General features: G+C 64.5%; 1 long non-coding RNA gene across 1 annotated transcript; it reads right to left on the minus strand.

Annotated features, from left to right (window-relative positions):
• Positions 1-1406: 1406 nt before the first annotated feature.
• LOC138845262 (uncharacterized) lies at positions 1407-5746 on the minus strand. The gene is made up of 2 exons (XR_011382166.1): positions 1819-5746; positions 1407-1657 (listed from the first exon to the last, which is right to left on the minus strand). It is a non-coding gene; the product is annotated as an uncharacterized lncRNA (long non-coding RNA).
• Positions 5747-5810: the final 64 nt, after the last annotated feature.

The following is a 5810-nucleotide window of genomic DNA, read 5'->3' on the forward strand; positions in this document are numbered from 1 at the left end:
TGTGTGCACGCAGGTGTGTGTAGGAGGGTGTGTGCACGCAGGTGTGTGTAGGAGGGTGTGTGCACGCAGGTGTGTGTAGGAGGGTGTGTGCACGCAGGCGTGTGTAGGAGGGTGTGTGCATGCAGGTGTGTGTAGGAGGGTGTGTGCACGCAGGTGCAGGTGTGTGTAGGAGGGTGTGTGCACGCAGGTGTGTGTAGGAGGGTGTGTGCATGCAGGTGTGTGTAGGAGGGTGTGTGCACGCAGGTGTGTGCAGGTGCAGGCGTGCGGCAGGCACAGGTGTGTGGGGCTGTGCAGATTGAAGGGCACTTCCCAGAAGCCTCACACACCTTGTGCTTGTGACCCACTTGGTGCCAGCGCTTACGCATGCGACCACACCTCGGCGCCCGGGGGCTGAGACCCACAGTCGCCCTGAGCGGTGGCAGGAGCGCTTCGGGATAGGACGCACAGGCGGTGTGGCTAGGACAGAGGAGGGGGCGGTGCAGGTCCTCCTCGGTGACGCTGTCCCCGCTGGTTCCTTGCCAAGGGCAGGCGACGACGCTGCCGTCCAGCCCGTCCCTGGCCGTCAGCAGGTGCTGGCATCGTGGGCGCAGGACGGGCAGCTGCCATCGCCACACGCCCTGCTCCCGAGGGTGCTGGCAGCATTTGGCACAGCATCTCAGCCGGCTGGCACGAGCTGCATGCACTCGTCTCGTGAGAGACCACTCCTGGGGGAACTCTTGTTTTCATATTTGTGATTTTTTTCTGACATTTTAGGAAGCAAAACTATGCGCAAACATTTGTTCTGCAAACCCGAAGTGTGAAGAACGAAGCAAGCAAACGCTGCAAACATTCCAGCCTCTGACTTCGCAGTCTGTGTGAGGACCACCGAGGGACCCCCGACCTCTCGCGGGTTTGAGACCAAGGCCCGTTGGCTCAGCCTCGGGGGGACGCCGAGGCAGGCGGAGTGCCAGGTCAGCCTCCCTCGGCACAGCTGGCTCTGTCACCAGCATTACTCCCTCTGCGGGTTTTTTTTTTTTCTTAAAGATTTATTTATTTATTTTTTATTTGGAAATCAGAGAGAGAGAGAGATCTTCCATATGCTAATTCACTCCCCAGATGGCTACAACAGGGTTGGGCTGGGCCAAAGCCAGAAGCCTGGAGCTCCATCTGTGTCTCCCAAGCGGGTGCAGGGCCCCAAGCACCTGGGCCGTCTCTCACTGCTTTCCCAGGCCATCGGCAGGGAGCTGGGTCAGAAGTGGAGCAGCCGGGACTGGAACAGGTGCCCACATGGGATGCTGGCGTCTCAGGCAGTGGCTTAACTCACTGCACCATAACACTGCCCTGCCCACCCCACCCCCGTGTCAAATGCTTATTGGATTTTAATGAAGTCAGGATTTCCCAGTAAAACATAAAAATTATGTTGTTTCTTTAAAAAAAAAGATTTATTTATTTATTTGAAAATCGGAGTTACACAGAGAGAGAAAGAGAGGCAGAGAGAGAGAGAAAGAGAGAGAGGGAGGTCTTCCATCCACTGATTCACTCCCCAATTGGCTGCAATGGCTGGAGCTGCGCTGATCCGAAGCCAGAAGCCAGGAGCTTCTTCCGGGTCTCCCAAGCAGGTGCAGGGGCCCAAGGACTTGCGCCATCTTCTACTGCTTTCCCAGGCCATGGCAGAAAGCTGGATTGGAAGTGGAGCAAGCCGGAACTTGAACCAGCGCCCATATGGGATGCCCGCACTGCAGGCAGCGGCTTTACCCGCTACGCCACAGCGCCAGCTAAACCCTCACTGGATGCCACATTGGGAACATGCTGGGTGGCCGAGGCCTCTCTGAAGGTCACCTGTGGAAGTGGACAGTGGCAGCCGCGTCCTTGGGGCAGGCCTGACGAGACCCTGGGCACTTTCGTGTCCTCCTGCACCTCGGAGCAGATGCCTGCGCCCGCAGACACACGGAGCAAGGCACACGAGGCCGGCTCTCACCAGCCTGGCTTTCAGGCCAGGACGCCCAGGAAGAGGCAACGGGAGCCGCTGAGCCGGAGCCCTCCTGCCGGCAGGGCTGGGGGACCTGGAAGGAGGCTCCGGAATGAGGGGCACTGCGGCAGCCAGGCGGGGCAGGTCCCCTGCAGGAGAGCCACCCCACCTCCACTTACAAGGAACCCTGGGGACACTGGCGGTGACAGCTGCACCATGCGTGGCCTGGAGACGTCCGGGGGGGGCACCAGGAGCACCTGCTTTGATGCCCCGGGGGCTCATGTGTTCTCGGGGTGCTCCTTCCACAGGGACCCACACAGGCCAGGCCCACCCCACACTCTGCAGGGCTCCCACACAGCAGGTGCCCGGCACCCCCACGTCCTGGCTCCTGACGGTGCCGGGGCCTCCCTGCAGGTCTCAGGGCCTGTGGGGGTCATCCAGACACCATGGACCTGCCGCGCCCGGATGAGAATCAAGCGAGGCCAGGCCGTTAGGACAGAATAGGCTGCGAGCAAGGAAGGGGAGCCGCGGGCCTGGCCTGCTGGCCTTGGGGTGGTTGCAGGCGCAGTCAGACAGGTGCCTGGAGCTGCCAGGAACTGCACTGGGTGTCCCCAATCCAGGTGATGGGGCCGGGAAGCCGAGCCTGGGGGAAGGGGGGCGGCCAGGAGGGTGGAGTTTCCAGGAGGCGGAGGCTCGGGGGTGTGGCCAGGAGGGCGGAGTCTCCAGGAGGCGGAGCCCCAGGCGCGCAGTCAGGAGGGCAGAGTCTCCTCACAGGTCAGCTCTCTTCCAGAGGGGGCCCCTAGAGCTGCCCAGTCTGTCCCCAGGTGAGGACTGGGAGGAGGCACCAGAGACCCTCCCGGGACACGGACACTGCCGGCACCTCCATTGTGGCCTTCAGCCTCCAGAGCTGTGGGCGGTAAAGCTGAGGCCTTGGGCCGCCCTGTCGGGCCCCAGTGGACACAGACCCCAGGCGGGGCGTGGGGTGCTGAGCAGGAGACCAGAGACCACACATGAAGCCGTGAGACCTCTGGCATGAGGGTGGCCGCAGGGGAGGGCCAGGGCTGCCCCAGAGCTGGTGGGGGCGGGGAGCCGTCAACAGCAACAAAGGAGGACAGGACAAGGTAGGCCTGAAACAGAGTGGGGAAATAACAGAAAAAACACGAACCCCGAAGCAGCTGTCTCCACTGACCGGCCACACCGAGCACCTGTAGCAGACGTGGCACAGAGACGGCACAGACGGCCAAGCTCCGGGATCTGGACAGACAGCGGTCCAGACCGACGGATACTGAGAGGACCATCACACGCCAGTGAATCCAACAACACGAGCCGACGGACGAAGTCCAGGACACGCCGACCTTGGAGAACTGAGTCCAGAAGAAGTGGAGAGATGCGGCTTGGGCACCTGCACCCCACGTCCGGTGCCCGGCCTCGAGCCCTGGCTGCACCGCCAGCTCCAGCTTCCCCGATGCCCGGGAGGGGAAGCAGCTCAGGCCGGTAGCAGCCCCGCTGTGGAGGCACCTGGGGAGCGAACTGCTGCATGGGAGCCCTCTCTCTCTCTCTCTCTCTCTCTCTCTCTCTCTCAAGTTCAATAAGGAAGCACTGTTTAAAATGAGAAGAGAGACGAATAGCCCCAAACCGCTGAAGAACTCGAATCTGTAATTTAAAAGTTTCCTAAAAGGACAGCCGTGCACAGACGCAGCGGCACTCACGGGATTCGGACGCTGCCACGCACTGCACGAAGGCAGCGCCATCCCCATCCGAAAGCCGGACACCACGAGCAACCAGCCTCACAGGCCAGGGTTTCCCGGGAACAGAGACCCAGGCGCCTAACACAAGTTCGCCGGTTAAACCAGCAACATGCAAACTGACACTGCACCAGGACGCGGGGGCGGAACGCGGGGTCTTCAACGCACTTCTTAACTCTGACGCCCTCACAGGTGCCACCTCTCCCCACGCCGTCCACGCCACAGCTCCTGCTGGGCAGCTCTCAGGACGAGGCCCCAGCTGTCTCGGGGTTCCCAGGGCCCTCCCCCACCCTCCACAAATGCCCCCATTCCTGGAGAGCCTCTGCCACGCACAGCTCCGGGCCACGCTGGGGCCACTCTTGACCACCCTCCCGCTGCACCCCAGACCCTCCTCCCAGATCCACACTGTCGGCGCCTCCGCCCGGCCCAGACCCCAGGGATGACTGCCGCGGGCAGCTGAGCGAGCACCCCCTCCCTGACATGCTGACTGTGGCGCCCGAGCTGCCCTCTGGCCACCCAGCCTGTCCCCGGCAGCGCACTGGCTCTGGCTCCCCGCCCGGGGCCCAGTGCTGGCTAGTGGCAGGCAGGGGAGTGCATGGCCGCCAGCTCGCCTGCCCCTCCAGCCGGCTCAAGGGCCTCTCACTGTAGCTGGACCCTGCCTCAAGGCCCCAGAGCAGCCAACACTGTGTCCCCCAAGGCAGCTCCAGCAGCGACTGGGCAGGGCAGGGGGCAGCAGGGGACCCTGCAGGCCTGGCTGAGGCTGCTCTCGTCCTTCCTCCACCCCTGCAGCTTCCTGGGGCTCCCACGGCCAGGGCCACGGCCAGGACCACGGCCGAGCTACCACAGGCTTCATGCCCCTCCCAGGGCTGAAGGACAGAAGTCCCAGACAGGGGTGGGCAGGCCCCTCTCCAGCTTCCGGCGTGCTCTGGGGTGTCCACGCATGACTCGGTTTGGGGGGGACACAGGGTGGGGGGAGGGGGCAGGGGGCAGGCAGGGCCCACCCGAAGGCCACATCTTCCTATGACTGACTGCAGAGACCCTAATGCCAAATGAGGTCACAGGGCGGAGACGGCTCCCGCAGTGCCCAGGTGCGGCCCTTGTCAGAGCCCGGGCAGCCTTTGGGGGCAGCTTTCTGGTCTGGTCTGTGGTGGACCGGCGCTCACGCTGGGCTCTCCCGCCGGAGACTGGAGCCCAGAGGCAGTGGGGTGCTGATGACCAGGCTGCCAGTGGGACCCTCAGCCCAGTACCCAAGGTGTCCCACCCCTCGGGGCACAGAGGGTGGGCAGGCGAGGTCACTCACCACGGGCAAGAGCAGGCTTTAACGTGGACCCCACAGGGGCTGCACTCTCCCCTCGCCTACCCTCGTCTGGGAACCCCTCCACCTCTCCCCCATCCAGGTCTCAAAGCAGAAGGCCCTCAGCAAGCCCCACTCCACCAGGCCGGCCGGCAGGGGCACGGGGTAGGGGGCGCTCCCCGACCCCCGACATGCGGTCAGGAAACGTCCCAGCCGCCCCCTCCCCTCCTCCTGATTCCAGACCTCCCCCCCGCCCTCCCCCCACCCGCAGACTTCAGCTGAGCCCTAAAGCCAGCCTGGAGTTGGCTTTTTTTTTTTTTAATTTGCAAAGTTTGACCAGGAAGCTGTTTTGCTTTCGCCCTAATAAAGCGCCACAAACGAGAGGTTCCCCGACGTCCCCTCCGCCCGCGGGAGACTCCGCGCCGCGTCCGAAGGACCCCGCGGTCTCCTGGGGTCGCGGTCCAGGTCGGGGGCACCTCCGCCACTGCTCCGCAGCCTTCCGGGGTCGCCCCCACGTGAGCTCAGAGACGGGGAAGTAGAAGAGGCGGTGCAGGGTCCCCGAGCAGGCCGGCCAAACCCCGCGCCCGCGCCCACGCCCCTGGGCTGGGAGGCGCGGGAACCCCGGCTCCGAGCCCCCAGCTCCCGCGCCCTGGGGCCGGAGACCGCCCTTGGCCGCAGGCGCCCCCCGATACCGCCCCCGGTCTCCGCATCCGCGCGGCCCTCGCGCCTCTCCCGCCGGCAGGAGGCGGGGCTCCGGGGACGCCCCGCCCCGCCAGCGCCCCCCGCCCGCCCACGTCACTCCGCCGCCCCGCCCGCGCCTGCG

This window comes from Oryctolagus cuniculus, chromosome 14 (genome assembly GCF_964237555.1).
Source record: "Oryctolagus cuniculus chromosome 14, mOryCun1.1, whole genome shotgun sequence".
NCBI classification, from domain to species: Eukaryota; Metazoa; Chordata; class Mammalia; order Lagomorpha; family Leporidae; genus Oryctolagus; species Oryctolagus cuniculus.